Below are 19,466 nucleotides of genomic sequence, written 5' to 3' on the forward strand. Positions count from 1 at the left end.
CCTATACAAGCACATAGAAAAACAAGGAGAGTCTCATGATTTTAATGTGCTATTTTAGAAACTATTGGGATGGATCCCAGGGGAGGTGATTACAAAACCCTCCTCGGGTATAAAGAAGTGTGGTGGCAACTTCTAACGGATGCTTCTACACCACCTGGTCATAATGACCACATCTCTAGCAAACCCATTTTGGCTATAAAATAAGATGTGTAATAACATATTAGATGAAGGACAAAGATTACAGTTTACATCCACATTTGTAGATGCTCAATTTAATTTAAGGGTAATACAACAAAAAATTTTATTATTTAATGATTACGGGTGTCACTAGTGTAATTTAAGCAAGACCATATTTATTGTATTTATCCTACCTCATAATACATAGGGCGGCCATGGTGGTGCAGTGGTTATCATTGCCGCCTCACAACAAAGGGGTTCTCCGGTTCAATCCTTGGCTGGGGTGCCTTCTGTGCGAAGTCTGCATGTCCTCCCTGTGGTCACGTGGGTTTCCTCCAGGTGCTCCGGTTTTCTTCCACATCCCAAAGACATGCTGTAGGTGAATTGGACACTCTAAATTGGCCCTAGGTGTGAGTGTGTGCCTTCTGTGGAAGGTTGGGCACTGGGCTGGCAACTCGACACTGTAAAACTCCACTGCCAATCACGAGCAGACAGCTGATTCGCTGTGGCGACCCCTAACCAGGAAAAGCCGAAAGAAGAAGAAGATCCTACCTCATAATACATATTACATTTATATATTATTTTTATTTTATAGGTACAATATCAATTTATATGAATATTTAATTATTTATATCTAGTAGGTTTTAGATTTTTTAGACTCTTTAGTAATTAATTTATTTATATATATGTATTAGTTACACATTAGATATTACATGTTATTTTATTGATTAACACTCATACATTTCATACTGAATGTAATGATGAATTTGTGTATAAGGAATTATAAGATGAATAACTGCATATTTTCAAGTAACGCACACAACAAGAGTTTTATTAATTTCTTTTTTATGGTTTACAGAAATATATCGGAGTAATTAGTTGTATATGTATGACAGATACGTTTTGTATTGGTCGAACATTTTTTTTTTTTATTAAGTGTATGTTTCTTTAATGAAATAATGTTTGGTGCCAGGTTTTGAATTTAAGCACCAGCATGTAGTAATCATTACGTTCTGATGAAGCTCACTTCTTGCTGGGTGAAAGCGCTTAACGTTTTGTGTTTTAATGTAATAAAGTCTTCTCAGTTAACTGAATATTCTTGTCACTTATTGGTAATATCTAGGCATTTTGGACAATAAATATGTTTTTGTATATTTACAATTCAGCTAACAGATTTAGAAATCTATATTTTTAAGACAAGGGAAACTTAAAGTCATCATATCTGACAATGGTCCAAAATATAAATGTAAGGAATTCTGATAATTTATGCGAGAGTGGGACTTCATACATATAATATCCAGTCCATACAGCAGACAATCAGGTGGGCACATGAGAAGATCTTCCAAGCAGTGATAACATCTCACTAGAAAAGACAGTAAACAAATTTTTGTGAATTGTCTTCTCACAATTTTAGAATATTGGGCTATCCCTTTGCATGGATTCAGTCTCTCATTAGGTCAGATATTAATAGGCAGAGGTTTGGAAAGCAAATTGAAAATTTTAACTACATTTTTGATGTCAGAAAAGCAGTACAAAGTAAATAAAATCCAAGAAAGAAATCATCAGTGGCAGAAATGCCACTATGATACAAACTGCAGACTGTAGAAAACTACCAGATTAAGAAACTGAAGACAAGCAGTAAGAATATAAAAGTCACAGGAAAGTTTGCAGCTTGAAACTGATGTAGCTGGTAAAGTAGATGATACAAGATCCTACATTGTCCAAGGTGTGTGTGTGTGTGGGGGGGGGGGGTAGCTGTTTAGGAAGCATTGTAGATTTTTGTACAAGATAAACACATCAACACTGACATTGTCTGAAGATGAAAAACTAGAAGAGTCACAACACATAATACCCTAAGAAGACAGAGACTGTGAAAACTGCAATAGTCAAAAGCTAAAGAGAGAGCGATGTTCTTCGTCTCCCATTGCTGCAGTCCTGACATAAGGGTATTCCGCTGCCCACCATCGGCCCGAATACCAAAGGGCTAGAACCGGCGTCGGTCATCGGCGCTCGAGACTGACATCAGTACATGCCAGTACAAATGCGCATGACCGACGCCATAACCTCAGTCTTTCTTGCCGCATGGTCCCTAAGCAGAAGCAGCATTTGCAAGTGCCATTCGGCGTTCTGGAATTGTCGGTTTTCGAGTTTCAGACCGGAGACCAAGTTGGGCTAAGTACCCCTTTGGGGACATTTTTGTCTTTTTCTTGCCTCAGTATTGACGGATGTCAGAAAAAGTTAATAACTGTATTTCTTGTGGGAAACAGATTCCTCATAGGGATTACCATTCACTCTGCATTCCTTGTTTAGGGGCTGAGCATGACGTTGTTGGGTGTCGCTTTTGTGCTACTTTTAACAAGCGTACTATTAAACATCGGTTAGACTGTGCTAGGCTAGTGTTTGGTAAACATTGTAATTTTAACATGCCGTCGGATTCTCCGACGACTGGTTCTTCTAAGAAACGCAAAAAAAAGTCTTTGTGGTCCAAACAGGATGAGGTGGCTACTCCGGACGCCGGTTCTGTAGTACCACTGGCTACTTCAGCGGCTCCTTCTGAAAGTTTACCTGAGTCTCAAGGGGAGCCTTTGTTACTGCAGGAAGTGGCTTCTCCTGTGTTAGGCCAGGCTGAGGGTGCTTCTCTGATGTCGGTGGTTCCCTCCCCTCATAGGGTAGTTAGGCCTCCTCCTTCTCATAGCAAAGCCCATTCTAAGTCTAAGTCTGCCCCTGTTGGTGCGTGTCCCCAGGGTCCAGCTCCTAGGAAGCACATGTTAAAGATGGCTGAAGATTTGATTACTTTAATTAGGGGTTCTATGCCCCCGCCAAGAGGCCCAGGGTAGAGCCAGAGTTGGAGGGTTTGGTTCAGTCTTCCAATGAGTCAGATTCCTCTGTAGAAGAACTTCAGGATTTCCTCCTATTCTGATTCGGAGGCTGAGGACTCTACTCTCTCGTCCCCTCCAGAAGATTTTTCTTTCTCTGAGACTTTGCATTCCATGAGGGAACATTTCAAATGGGAGGGCCAGGATTATTCTGATTCCCATAAAAGACTGAGAGAATTCTTGTTTTTGCCTCAGCATAGGCCCTTGGCTATTCCCCCTGTACTGGATGTTGTTCAGGATGTGTTTTCTGAGGCTGCCCTTAACCCAGATTCTCTGCCTGCTAGCCGGTTAAACCAGACAGATACTACAGAGTTCCGAAGCTCACAAGTACTTATATAAGAGTCCTAGGGCTGATCCAGAAACTATTACTCAAGGCCCCAAAGGGGTTAGGGCTTCTGTGGTTAAGAATCCAGTTCCTCTGGACAAGGATGCTAGGGCCCTGGATAGGTGGGGTAAAAATGTATACCTCTTCTACTTTGGCTATGAGAGCTTTAAATTGTCAGTTTCATATGCTTAGGTATCAAAATTATTTGCTGGGCCAATTGAAATGTAAAGTAGATGCTTTAGCTGAAGGTATTGAATGTAAGGAGCTTCAGGATTTAGTGCATGCTTCAGACCAAGTTGGTAAGCATTCTTTGCAGTGTGGTTTTGATGCTTTACAGGCTTCTTCCAGGGTGGCTGCTACTAGTTCAGTCATTCGTAGGCATGCTTGGCTTAAAGATCAGACCTTGTCAGAGCATGTTAAGGCTCGAATTATGGATGCTCCTCTACAATCTGATGTTTTTTTGGTCCTCCAGTAGAGTCAGTTTTGAAAAAAATGGAGGAAAAAGCTAAGTCTATGCAGACAGTTAAGGATTTTTACAGGTTCAGCCCCTAAGTTCAGTAGGAATTGGCCTGCTAAGGGCTGGTCTTTCCCTCTTCGGATTATCAGTCTAGGGGCAGGTCGAGGCGAGGTAGGGGTAGGGCTTCCTCTCAGGGCCCTGTTACTTCTAGGTCTTTGAGTTCTTCTACCCCTTCTGCTGGGAGGGCAGGGGTCAGTCCTTTCGAAACAGACCCAATGACCCGTGTCTTCAGCTGCCAGACTCTGCCTTGCTGGCAGCCCTCTGGGAGGAAAACTGAGATTTTTCAAAAGGAATTGGCATTTGGTTACCCAAGACAAATGGGTATTGGACATAATAAATCGAGGCTACAAATTTTATGTTCACACATTCCCTCCTTTCAAAGGTATGCGGATGTGCCTCGTCAGCAAAAACTGGAAGCAGACTCAAATTTCTTCTCTGCTTCAGTTGGAAGCAATACAGGAAGTACCTTCTGCAGAAAGAGGCACGGGTTTTATTCCGTCTTTTCTTAGTGCCAAAGAAAGGAAATACTTGGAGACCAATTCTGGACTTGTCCATTCTAAATACCTTTCTGGAAATTCCAAAATTCAAGATGTTAACGCTGCAACAGCTGTTACCTATGCTGGGCAAAGATCACTGGATGGTGACTCTGGATCTCAAAGAGGCCTATCTTCACATTCCTATCAGGCCCAGTTGCAGGAAATTCCTGAGGTTTCGGAATGGGAATTTGCATTATCAGTTCTCTGCATTGCCCTTTGGCTTGTCTACTGCACCCAGGGTATTCACGAAAGTCCTGGCTCCAGTAATAGCTTTTCTCAGGCTAGCAGGAATTCAAATTTATCCTTATCTGGACGACTGTTTGATTCTGGCTCAAGGCAAACACGAACTTCTTCAACATCTGCAGTATGTAATGACAGTTTTCAGATGCCTAGGGTATTCTGTGAACGAAATAAAGTCCAGTCTAGTACCCTCACAAGAGATGTGTTTTCTGGGTGTGAAACTGAATACAGCTGCTCAGATGGCATTTCTTACCCCGGACAAACAAAGGAATCTTCACCTATACTTCCAACAGCTATCAATAATGTCCAGGCTGACTGCAAGGACAGTCCTTCAAGCCTTGGGGTTCATGGCATCTTGCATTCTAGTACTTCCCAATGCCAAACTGCATATGAGGAAGCTACAATGGTATCTCAAGAACGTTTGGACTCAACACTGCCACGATTTGGACACTGTCATTCGGATCCTACCTTGCATTCAGAGAGAATTTCTGTGGTGGGCTCAGGAATGTCACCTAAACAAGGGGCTCTCTGTGACCCAACCAGAGGCAAGTCAGATATTAACGACAGACGCCTCGGAGTCAGCCTGGGGAGCTCATTTCAGAGGAAAATGGATTCAAGACCTTTGGGCCCCAGAGCTACTTCACTTGCATATCAACATGAAAGAGATGCTGACAGTTCAATTTGCTTTGGAGGGATTCAAAAGCCTACTTCAACCAGGACTGGTGTTGATTCGAACAGACAACACGACGGTCATGTGGTACATCAACAAGCAAGGGAACTCATTCTTACCCTCTTTGCAGACAAGCAATGCTGTTGTGGGAAACTGCTTTGAATCTGCACATCACTCTTCGAGCACAGTTTTTGCCAGGAGCACAAAATTCTTTAGCAGATGTTCTGAGCAGACAGATTGTGGATCCTCACGAATGGAAATTGGACCCTCAGGTATTTCTTCAGTTGACAATGGCTTGGGAACTCCGGACATAGATCTGTTTGCTTCTCCTCTGAATTTCCAACTGCCACTGTTTTGCACAAGGCTATTTCATCCGAAAGCCTGGAAAATAGATGCACTATCCTTCAGTTGGAGCAACCTTCACGTGTATGCTTTTCCTCCTTTGCCTCTTCTTCCACAGGTGCTGTTGAAAGTCAGGAGGGACAAGCCTTGCATGATCCTTATAGCACCAGATTGGCCTCGTCAGCATTGGTACCCTCTGTTGAGGAGCTTGATTCATGTACCACTTTGGCCATTGCCACAGATTCCTCATTTATTGTCTCAGGAGAACAATCATTTTCTCAATGTCAGGGTGCACTCCCTGCACCTTTTGGGGGCCCGCCTCGGGAGTATTTTCTGTTTTTTAGGGGGAAAAGAAGGAGGAGGTTTTAAGCTATTGATACATGTGTAAGGAAGGCTCATTAAAGACTTCCAATGATGTCAAAGGAGTGCCATTTTTTTCCTTTGCTCCCTAAATTAGAGAATCATTGAGTATGTCCAACATTAGTGATGTATGAATCCCAGATAATAGTTAGATAACTGAAATGTCCCAGCATAAATATGTTTTGTCCAGAGGTAGGGCAAGTAAAAAGTATATTAAATAAATAATTGGAATTTAATGTTGGTGGATCAGGCCCTATCTGACATAATTGGAGAGCAACTTAATTTTGTATACAAGATGAGCAGGAACATAAAGAGTTACTTGGAACAACATAAACATGTACCAACAGTTAAGGGTGTTAATAATAAAAACAGCAGACACACTAAAAATGTGGGTGCTGTAATCAATGTTCATATATACTAGAAGAGGAAATCATCCTAACTGAGAATGGGTTAAACATTATAGTAAAGTTCCAACAGGGTAATTGTAACACCAAAATGGTTATATATTTGGCTAAGTGTACCCAATGTGTATGTTTTTATATAGGAAAAATGGAGAGATGCTTTAGGAAACGTATCTATGACCACACATACAGCATCAAAAGGAAGGACACCAATAATGCCCTATACAAGCACATAGAAAAACAAGGAGAGTCTCATGATTTTAATTTGCTATTTTAGAAACTATTGGGATGGATCCCAGGGGAGGTGATTACAAAACCCTCCACGGGTATAAAGAAGTGTGGTGGCAACTTCTAACGGATGCTTCTACACCACCTGGTCTTAATGACCACATCTCTAGCAAACCCATTTTGGCTATAAAATAAGATGTGTAATAACATATTAGATGAAGGACAAAGATTACAGTTTACATCCACATTTGTAGATGCTCAATTTAATTTAAGGGTAATACAACAAAAAATGTTATTATTTAATGATTACGGGTGTCACTAGTGTAATTTAAGCAAGACCATATTTATTGTATTTATCCTACCTCATAATACATAGGGCGGCCATGGTGGTGCAGTGGTTGTCATTGCCACCTCACAACAAAGGGGTTCTCTGGTTCGATCCTTGGCTGGGGTGCTTTCTGTGCGAAGTCTGCATGTCCTCCCTGTGGTCGCATGGGTTTCCTCCAGGTGCTCTGGTTTTCTTCCACATCCCAAAGACATGCTGTAGGTGAATTGGACACTCTAAAGTGGCCCTAGGTGTGAGTGTGTGCCTTCTGTGGAAGGTTGGGCGCTGGGCTGGCAACTCAACACTATAAAACTCCACTGCCAATCACGAGCGGACAGCTGATTCGCTGTGGCGACCCCTAACCAGGAAAAGCCGAAAGAAGAAGAAGATCCTACCTCATAATACATATTACATTTATATATTATTTTTATTTTATAGGTACAATATCAATTTATATGAATATTTAATTATTTATATCTAGTAGGTTTTAGATTTTTTAGACTCTTTAGTAATTAATTTATTTATATATATGTATTAGTTACACATTAGATATTACATGTTATTTTATTGATTAACACTCATACATTTCATACTGAATGTAATGATGAATTTGTGTATAAGGAATTATAAGATGAATAACTGCATATTTTCAAGTAACGCACACAACAAGAGTTTTATTAATTTCTTTTTTATGGTTTACAGAAATATATCGGAGTAATTAGTTGTATATGTATGACAGATACGTTTTGTATTGGTCGAACATTTTTTTGTTTTATTAAGTGTATTTTTTTTAATGAAATAATGTTTGGCGCCAGGTTTTGAATTTAAGCACCAGCATGTAGTAATCATTACGTTCTGATGAAGCCCACTTCTTGCTGGGTGAAAGCGCTTAACGTTTTGTGTTTTAATGTAATAATAATAAAGTCTTCTCAGTTAACTGAGTATTCTTGTCACTTATTGGTAATACCTAGGCATTTTGGACAATAAATATGTTTTTGTATATTTACAATTCAGCTAACAGATTTAGAAATCTATATTTTTAAGACAAGGGAAACTTAAAGTCATCATATCTGACAATGGTCCAAAATACAAATGTAAGGAATTCTGATAATTTATGCGAGAGTGGGACTTCATACATATAATATCCAGTCCATACAGCAGACAATCAGGTGGGCACGTGAGGAGATCTTCCAAGCAGTGATAACATCTCACTAGAAAAGACAGTAGACAAATTTTTGTGAATTGTCTTCTCACAATTTTAGAATATTGGGCTATCCCTTTGCATGGATTCAGTCTCTCATTAGGTCAGATATTAATAGGCAGAGGTTTGGAAAGCAAATTGAAAATTTTAACTACATTTTTGATGTCAGAAAAGCAGTACAAAGTAAATAAGAAAGAAATCATCAGTGGCAGAAATGCCACTATGATACAAACTGCAGACTGTAGAAAACTACCAGATTAAGACACTGAAGACAAGCAGTAAGAATATAAAAGTCACAGGAAAGTTTGCAGCTTGAAACTGATGTAGCTGGTAAAGTAGATGATACAAGATCCTACATTGTCCAAGGTGTGTGGGGGGGGGGGGGGATAGCTGTTTAGGAAGCATTGTAGATTTTTGTATAAGATAAACACATCAACACTGATTGTCTGAAGATGAAAAACTAGAAGAGTCACAACACATAATACCCTAAGAAGACAGAGACTGTGAAAACTGCAATAGTCAAAAGCTAAAGAGAGTGTTTCTTCATATTATATCTACAAGTAAAGATATAGTGTAGCAGCAGCTGTCAGACAAGGAGGACCAAATATCCACTGTAAATATTTCTGTCAAATACTCCATATATTGTAGTCCATTGAAGAAGCCAAACAGATATAATTATGGGCTGCTTCAAAACTGATGATGTTACCAAAGACAAGTTGCATTTATTTATTTAGAATGCCTTTTCAGTATAGACAAAATATAATTTTTATGTATATAGCCTATGACAAGCTTGGGATATAAATGTTCAGTGCAATGTGATATATGCTGCTGCTGTACAGACTTTAGGAACTATTTATCTTATTTTGAAAATACAGGGTGTACAGTATTGGGGGGTCTATATCTTTAAATGTTAATAACCTAGCTGCATGAAATTGCATTACTTGTCATATAGTTCCTTTCTAATTAATTCACTCCAGTCATGGAGACATGGAGGCTTGCCACATCCATAGTGTGTGATATTGCTATCTGGACACCATAGCTTCAAAGGCCTCCTATATACAAAGTTACATCAGTTTTGTTGTCTGTTTTCATGGCCTTTTCATGCACAGCCCCCTGCTCTGTCATATCAACCATGGTTTAACTGTTGCTATAGGACATATGACCTGCACAGTATATACTGCGTGCCCAGTTGGAATCTCATTTCCCTTTCAGATACTAACATGGACTGCTGATGTGAGTACTGCCTGGCATACAATCCCACCTCAGTGAGATAAGTGCTTCGTGTGCTGCTCTCATTCATTTGTATATCTGAAGATTTAGCACACTTGAGCAATTCATTGTTGAGTGGAAAGCAGTTGGAATAAGGACCAGCACCTCCATATCTAAGGATGAGGAAAACAGTGCATTGTTCTATTCAGGTATGTGCTGGGGTGGCTGCTTAACAACTTCCATAAATAAACAAATTAGCAGACTGCGTTGGGGCAGAAAATTCTGTTCACATTGCAAAATAACAAGCTGAACACAGTAGGACCTGTCCTGTATTTTTTGCACCTATAATCAGAAATACCATCTTGATCACCATCAAAACAACGTTTTTTGAGGAATGGCAGCATAACACAGAGTCGAATGAAAACTTGTTCCTTAAGTACAACTCCTATCAGTTCATTGGTATGTGTGGCCCCGAGCAAGTTATTTAACCTCATTGCTGTCTTAAACATCATTGTATTTATTTTATAGGTATTCACTGAGGAAAGTACAACAGTTTTGAGTCCAGTAGAACTTCCTAATAAAATTGCTAGCTACATTAACAACATCAGATGAATAAGTAAAAATAAAATTGTTCTATACCTTCTTTTTAAACCACTTTAGCAGAATCCCAGAGATCCCCTTCTGCAGAGATCATCAATCCTAAATCCCCCTTTTTGTCATTTTACACATGGGGTCAGAGTGCCACATCATCTATATCCAATGTTCACACCTCCAGTTGACTAGCCTTGCCATGGTTGTTTGTCCATACCATACAAACACATGCAGCAATCCCAAGTATCAAGGCACATTTAGAGTCCCCAAAGGGGCAGAGGTCATCTTACTAGATTTTATAAAGTGCCCAACTACCAAGTGCCAGTAGGGTCTGTGAATGGAGATAGTTCATCACACATGCTGATAATGATCATCTCCAAAGACAAACTATATTAAATAATGTCACTCTACTGTACCCATATGCAGTCTTATGAATGCAAAAGTGATCACTGCTGTATCTGCAACCTCATTCCTAAATCTGTTCCCTAACCACACTTAGCCTTTATTTTTAGCCGAGTGCATGTGCCACCAAACTGAAGACCAGTCTTTAGCATGTTAGGTCAGTCTCTTCTCAACTGCTCTTTCTAATGACTGCATCTCAGGAATTGGTCAGTGTCATTGAAGTCAAGCACTTAAAGGTAGGTACAGCTTACACAGTCCTGGAGACCACTCTGGAGCCTAGTCATTGCATTGTCTGGCTAAGTGACCTGCTCAGAGTCAAAACAGTCAAATGGCAGCTGAAGGGAAACAGCTCATTAGAAACTCATAGCCTTAATCCTCTGTGGTAACTTCAATACAAGCCATTCGACTGCAACATTTTAATGCAGTGAAAAGAAGCAGAATGTTGTAAATCATTTACACATGCATTTCATGTTCAGCGTCAGCTCTGACAATTCATGTCCAAAATAATACAATGTGATAATTTAATAAGGTAAGATAGATAGATAGACAGATAGATAGATAGATAGATAGATAGATAGATAGATAGATAGATAGATAGATGGATAGATAGATAGATAGATAGATGATAGATAGATAGATAGATAGATAGATAGATAGATAGATAGATAGATAGATAGATAGATAGATAGATAGATAGATAGATAGATAGATAGATAGATAGATAGATAGATAGATAGATAGATAGGTACGTATATTAGAATGGTTAGAAAGATTAGTAGAGTGAAAAATCAGAAAGCTTTTAAAAACTAAGGTACTTAGGAGCATATAGGATCCAGACATACACATGCCATATACATGCCAACATTTATTTCCAGCATTGTAGTGCAGGTAATTCCCTATGCTTTTGTAGCCTTATCTCTTTTATTCATATTGCATCACTTCCGGCACAGAACTAAGTTTATAAAGTAGCTACATTTTGAAATGTATAAGCAGTACATGCCAGCTTAACCTCTGAAAACAAAGAAATGTAGGGAACCATTATTACAAAAAATGATGGAGAACAACATCTCAAAAGCCAATGAGGCATTTATTTGCTTGTTTGTTTGTTTGTTTGTTTGCTTGTTTGTGTTTGCTTATGATGGCAGAATACTAATCAGAAATTGCTGATTTCAGGCCCAGCCTGAGCTGAAGATCTATCACATTTAACATAATGCATTTTAACATAAGTAAACATAAAAATCACAACTAATAGTTAGATATAAAAATTGTATCCATACAGATGTGTATAAAGTAGAGAGTTGAGAGATTAGCACCAGCAAACAAAAATAAAAAAAGATGACATTAGCTTAGCTTATCTAAATGGAATAATACAGAAAACAAGAATTAAGTAAATAAAGCTGAGCACATATATATGGAGTTTTAGGCCAGATGAAGGGAGAGCTTGCACAGTCAAATGAAAGGTGGTGAGGTGTTGGCAGATTGGTAAAGTTAAGTTTTATGGCTTGATAACTGGCGTTTGTATTTGCTTAGTTTAATCAGGTAGGCTTTGAACATTTTTTTTTTAATTTAGAGTAGGAAGAGAGTTATTTCAGGGTTTTTGGTAATTTTTCCTAGATCTTGGGCCTAAAAGTGCTCTGGGTGTATGAAGATCTGGTCCTGAGTAGGATAACTTCTTGAATTTTAGAAAGTGATGCTAGGGAAGAATTTGACAAAGAGGGGTATGGCAGTGTCTTCCTGAAGTGGTTTGGAAAGTAGCAAGCAAAGACAGAGGTCAGATCTGTATTTAATGGGAAACTAGTTGGCATTGTAGGGTAGCTGGTGATAAATTGGAAGATTTTGTTGGTAATGGCTAGCCATCTAGGGCAGTTGATAATGAAATAGAAGACTTAACTGGTAATGGTTGTCTTTATAGAGGAGCTGATAATGAATTGGAAGATTTTGTTACTGATAGCTGGCCTTCTAGAGTAGTTGGTAATAAACTTTCAGATTTTGCTGCTGATGGGTTGAAGAGTGGTTGTGCTCCTATTGACGACAGCAGCTAGTATAGCAAGACTATATTACAAGCAGACAAATGGGATGACCTCACCTTCAGAAGATCTTGCAGGCAGGGAAAGGAAGTGGGACATATTTTGGGCCCAGAAGAATAAATAGTTGATTTTGATCTGGTTTTCTCAATGTGAAGGTAAAAGTTTAGTGCAGGATCTAGCCAAATACCAAGTTATTTGAAACTGAGGTAATTTCTATTGACAAATTCTTCGGATGTTTATATTGAGTGCATTAGAGATTTTCAAGAGTTTCTGAAGGCTGCCAAAATTATGCTTTTTTATTTTATTGTAGTTAAGTAGAAGTTTCATGTGGTGAGATAAAACAGATCCCTTTGGGATTGGTTGTCTAGGTCAAGGTAGATTGGGCTACAGCAATAAATTACCATGTTATCAGAGAATAAAAGCATAGAGAAATGAGGGAGGGCCACAGAAAGTTTATACTAACTAAAAGAGTAGTTAAGCCAGAACTGACCGTTATGGGACACATGTTTGGATTTTTTTTTTGTACAGATGGATGGGTCAACTTTTACTCCAGAAGGTCTGATGGTGAGGAAGACTTTGAAACAGGCAGAAACCTGTCAGCTATGGCCCTTTCTGTCAAATGCATGAGAAAGACATTGTGGTTAACTAGGTCAAAGGCAAATGTAAGAACAATGAAAGGGGCCCTGTTAGGTTGCTTTTGTCCACATTGGTCAGAATATTGTCTGTAAGGGTCCATAAAGCAGTCATTGTGCTTTTGTTAATATTAGTTTCAGTGATGTCTGCTTGACTTTATTAATTTATTTGTTTTGCCAGTGAGATAGTTCTGCTGGGTAAGCCCATTTACAGTAGAAACGCAATCTGAAAAACTCTGACAATTTTAAAATGATACGATAAAAAGTAATTAGGAGAAGTTTAATGATAAAAAAGGAATTAAAAGCAGTATAGCAAGAATCCATTACAAAAATTATTGTTACAAATTACAGTTTTTGCCAGGTAGAGTCTTGCATATAATGATAGACAACCAGTTTAATGAAGAAGTCAGCCTAGTTTGGCAAGTATCATACATGTAACATATTTCATGGTATGTGTTACAACATCTGCCTTTTGCTATCCTATACAGATTGACTGACATTTAGGATAATGAATTAATAGACATATTACACAAAATTTAAAACTGTTAAGTAAAACTGCTGAAGGCAAAAGTCGGTGCAAATGTTTTGCAACAAAGTTAAAGAAACTTTCAACGTATAGAATTCAAGAAGAAATACACCTCAGAGATAGGTGGGTGGTTATCAGGATAATGAGGAGGCATGAAGAAGAAATACTACTCAGTGGAAGTTCATATACGTATGTAAAATTCAGGGATGAAGAACAGTGGGTGAGACATAAAAAAGGATGATGAAAGTAATAAATCATGGAGTAGTGAATGAGATCTGTCACAGAGAGAAGCAATGAAAAGCATGAAGGAAGTAGTTAGGGGGCACACTGGAGATTAGGAAGGCTTTGAGCACTGTTTCACACTGTAGGTATGTCAACAAACAAAGTGCTACAGTGACATAAACAAGAAAGTTACCAGAAGTGAAAACACTGCACTGTGGTAAAGTAAATCTGTAAAATGGTGGGTGACAGGTATCAGGCCACAAGGGATTGTTTTAGGATATACGTTTCAAGTGTATTAGTTACAGTGTGGTAATCTGACATATAATGGGAGCCACATGCAGCTGACAGTAAGATTTGCAAATATTAGAGTCATTCAGTTTTTTTTTTTTTTTTTTGGAGTACATCACAATCAGCAGTGGAACATGTGAGTAACTGTGGCTATATTTGAGTTTGTTGAGTCATTTATTGAATCAAAGTAGAACTTGAGTGATGCCATTTTAATTATTTGACACAAAAAATGTTAACAGACCTTTTAAAATATCAACAGCTAAGAAACTCCATCAAAAAACAAATCAACAATGACAAAAAACCTACTATACAACAATCCAGCACAAACACCATTATAACCCCTAAAAATTCTGGAGTTCCATAAAACAACTATTAAACCCCAGACGATGCACCAGCACAATCCCATCCTCCTCTAACTCAACTGATAACATAGCTACCCAATTTAACCTTCATTTTACAAACTCTGTACAATCCCTACTAAATAACAACAACACCTCATTAACTATCCCTCATTCCACAAATTCCCAGCCCAACTCCTCAATATTAATCATGTCCTAACAAGCTACATAAAATACTCATCAGCAAACTAAAGCCATCCTTACTTGCAGCTGACCTCCTCTTCAATGACTATCTCAAAATACCAGCCAGTACATTAGCTTACCCTGTTGTATTCTAATAAATCATTCCATCTCTGAAGAATACATCCCCAAACTTTGGAATATCTCACACATAGTACCCCTGCATAAAGGTGGATCTTCCACCCAAACATCTAACTACACACCAACCACCATACTCCCACCTCTGGCCAACATCCTCAAAAAAGTCATACATATACAACTGTTGGCATATCTACTAAACAATTACCTTCAATCCAATGTACAACATGGATTTAGACCTAAACACTGCACCACAACTGATCTCAATGAATTCAGAAATAAGGGTCAAATGGTAGCAGCCATTTTCCTTGACATGTCAAAAGCTTTTGACACAGTGTCCCACCAAAATTGCTCAATGTACTAGCCTCCCTCCACCTCTCCCCTACAGCCATCTCATGGTTTCACAGCTACTTGTCAGAAAGACAGCAAGCAGTCAGATAGCAAAACAAAATCTCATCTCTCCTCCCAGTCTCAGTGGGAGTCTTGCAAGGATCTGTTCTCAGACCACTTCTTTTCACCATATTTGTCAATAACCTCAGTAAAGCCACAAACTTTGCAACTGCTATGCAATATGCAGATGACTCGACACTCATCTGTGGAGCCCCCTCTTTCCCCGAGCTATTACAAACCACACAAAAATCTCTCACTGACATAGAACAATACCTATCAAACTATCAACTAATACTTAATCCAAACAAGACCAAATGAATGCTATTCACAGACTACAAATTAGTTCAGCCCCCTACCCTGTTCATTATCTACTCCCAGAACAACACCAAAATCAAACCAGTAAGCAACACCAAACTACTGGGAGTAACAATGGATAGAGCACTCACATCTGACACACACATTGCCCAGACAAAAACGTTCACATCAAACTCGGCTCACTTTATAGAGCCAACCTTTACCTCACCTACACCTCAAAACAAGCCATAGCCAGAACTCATCTACTATCTACCCTGTTATTCACCTCCCCGAAAAACTGGCATGTACAAATTGGAATCCTGCTATAATAAATTAGCTGGATTTGCCACAAACCTTACTAACAGATCACATCACTGCACAGCTCTCAAGCAACTAAAATGGCTCAAACTTCCTAACATCTTAATTCTCAATCAGATTACCATTGCCCACACCATCATACACCAACCCAACAATTGCCCTGTCCTCAAAAGCTAAGTACAGCCCTATTCCAGCAGCAGATCCCACAGATCATCAGATAAACTTTTAACTGATGTCACCAAAGCAAACAACAGTTACAGAGATGCCCTGTTCTCCAAATAGATAAAACATGGAACTCTACACCTTAGCACATATTTCACACAACTAACACATATCATTTCAAAACACTCATCAAAGATTATCTAACAGCTGGCTCTGCTCTTGCACCATACATTCCTACCTGCTAATTCTTTACTCTGAAAAACACCTTACAATGTCTTCTTCTTTCTCCTGTCTTGTATTAAGCAAATAATATCAAACACGGTCTTTATATCTAAATACACATATGCTTTACTATTATTTTTAATCTTACTTCAATAATTATGTGAATTCCTTTTTATTGTACACCACTGACATGCATTGTATAGCTCAGACTTGTATTGTACTCCACAAGATATTTTTATTTTTTATCTGTGCTGTTTATTCTACAACTGTTGTAATGAGGAGCTTTTCTCCCTGGTCCTCCACTGAAAATGGGCCACTGATCCAGACAGACACTCCCAGTAAACACTTGTGAATAAATAAACAAATGTAAATAAATAAATAAATAAAAATAATGAAAATGGCTGCTGTAATGGATGAAATGTCTCTTTTCTCAGGATGCCATAACCCAGCAGTTGGTACCCAAAGAAAGTATTTCTGTTTTGTGCAAGTAATTTATTTAATATTATGAGGATATAGTTATGTTTTTATGTTTTTTATGAACAAATCACATCTCTTGATTTTATTGGTGCTTCAGGCAGTTCTTTGTAGGGTTATGCTTGTTATAGGTACTTGTTTAACAAATTTAGTTTTCTTGTAGGAAATGTCCATAATGAAAGTGTTAAAACCACACTGAAAGTAAAGTATTTAGTGAGATTAGTTTGTAAATAAGAAATAAAAGCAATAGTTGCCATTCAGAGTAGCATTTTGTTGCTGTTTTCCTGACTTATTATTTTGATGTATGACAGTGGGTTGTATTTTTATCGGTTTCTATTGTGGCATTCTCTAAAACAGGGCCATTAGCATTCTAGTACACAGATGTGATTTAAGAGCTGAGACATCAGTGACTTTACTGTTTAGTTACCTTCTAAGAAGTGGTATATATTAGAAAAAATAATGCATGCACGTAGTAAAACCAGTTTGAGTGTTGGTATAGTGGGAACGTAGAAAGAAGTAGAATGCTATAAAGAACTCCATATATATTATTAGGTAGCAGTTAAGTGCTCCTTCCTGCTGAGAAATTAAGTGTTTTAGCCAAAATGATACTCAAATGCATATACTCAATAACAGAGGTTCATGAGCTTAACATAATTTAGAAGAAATTGATGCTGCAGTACAAAACTGGATAATAGGAAACTGGAAGAAGTCACATATATGCATGACAGGAACATGGAAGAGAAAAAAAAAAAACAATGAAAAACAGAAAGCAATTCATAATGGGAGGGGGGTGGATGTGACAGTTAAAACACAAAAAGCCTCTCTGCGCAGTCAGTAGAAAGCCAATTATTGAAGAACTTAAAGAAACATAACACAGACACTGATGAAGACTTCACTTATCTCCATCAAAATTATCAAAGAGCTATAGTGATTCCAAACAGGCAGAGGCTGGTTGGCGATATTGCAGGAAATGATTTTGTTTTCAGAAGGTAAAAAAGGCAGAATTGATCCAACTGCTAACTCTCTGCTTCTAGCACAGTCTGTATTTCTTTGTTTGGGTGTTAGCTGACTGGGAAACAGACCCAAGTAACTGAGACAAAAAACACATCTGCTCAAATAAATCTTCTGATAATATAGCCTCCACATAGAGGATGCAACTCTAAAATACATTAAAAATATATTGAAATATTGATGTTTTTTTTTCTTCCACATAGCTCCAGGGAGCATCTGTTAATTGGTGGAGAAACATTCATCTTCTTGGTTGGTATAGCATTATAATTGCTTTTTTCTGATTTAAAGAATGTGAAAAAGCCCTTTGGGCAACATTATTTTGAGACTGTCATGTTTGTAAATATCTGAAGACATTATAGTTCATACAAATCAGTTTGCCAAGTTCTGCTTCATTTATCGAATATTTATTCAGCTGCATTAAATGAAAAGTAGGATTTGTCAAAAATGCCTTTTCACATTGGATGAAATGCAGTAAAAACTTGTGGTGAAAATGAGAGAGCCCATTTCATCTGTCACTTCTAACCTTTGTGTACATAAGCTATATTCTGAGGTCTCCACATCTTTAGATAAGCATATACAATGTGGACCCTCCCCACATCCACACAGTACAGTTTGCTTTTAGGTCATATGTGAACATTTGCATTTTGACAAATCCTGGGTTAACTTAATACATCTTGATGAATAATAGGTTGATTAGTGCCATTCATCCAGTTTAAACCCTCCCCACTGCCCCACCTAAATCATAATACAAGTTGTAATAACTAATGCTCCATTGCTTCATTCATTATTGTTGCCTGTCACAATATCTACCTAGATAATCTCCGAGATTGTCCTTTGTAACATATATACCTCATATATTGCAGACTTGCAGGTTTCCTCATAATTTTTACTTCTTTTCTCGGAAATGCAAGGGCTGTTTCTGAAATGAGAAGGAAACCCTCTGCCGTACAATTTCAAGTAATGTAACATGCTGTCTGCATTCTAGTCTCTTCAGCTGATTAACATCCATTCCTCCATATTTTGATATCATAGTAATCTCCTATCGCCTTAACTTCGGGACATTATTTTCTCCCCAGCTCTGAGAAAGTCCAAAAGAGATTTGCATTAAGTGCAGAAAAAAAGACGATGTATAAAGGAGGAGAAAAGTAGTTGATAATTTCTTGGGGAAGAGATCAGAGAAGCAAGAACATGATGGCAATATGTAAGGTACACTCCACTAAATAATAATGTTTTTTGTTAGATTTGTTTTACCTCTCACTGCTGTCTTTTATGGCATTAATTCCTTCATTCCTTCTGGGTATCATGATTGCAAAGTATTAAATATGAATCAAGTACTTACCTTGGTAAACAGGCAATAATTAAATAGTTTTCTGTTATGTTTCTTTTGTGTGTTTTAAACCCATTACTAGTTTTATCAAGGTTTCCCAGGAATACACCTTCTTTTCTGTGAAAAGTTTTAAGTGCTCCTCACTGTCAGAATCATATTCCATTGTGATTCTCCACCCTTTCCTCTAAAACATATCAATAACTCCCTGTTGCTTGCATTTTTTAGGAGGAAAATGAAATATGCACAAACTTCTTTTTGTCTCCCTGCTTTCCATAATGTAGTTAATAGCCTCTTTCAATTGCTTTTCACATGACTAAAGGCGCTGGCCTTCCTCCATTTTTAGACCTCTACATTTTCTTGTTGCCATTTTTTCTCATTTTGAATGACTCCTCTCTTTAGATTCTGCCGTGAAAACCACATTGCTTCATTTCTTAATCTTTTTGTGCAAAACATCTCAGCTCATACTAGGACTTAATAAGATCAATTCACCTTGAGACTAGTGTATATTTTCTAAGGA

Source organism: Protopterus annectens, chromosome 3.part0, assembly GCF_019279795.1.
Source record: "Protopterus annectens isolate FY-2018-M chromosome 3.part0, PAN1.0, whole genome shotgun sequence".
Lineage (NCBI taxonomy): Eukaryota > Metazoa > Chordata > Ceratodontiformes > Protopteridae > Protopterus > Protopterus annectens.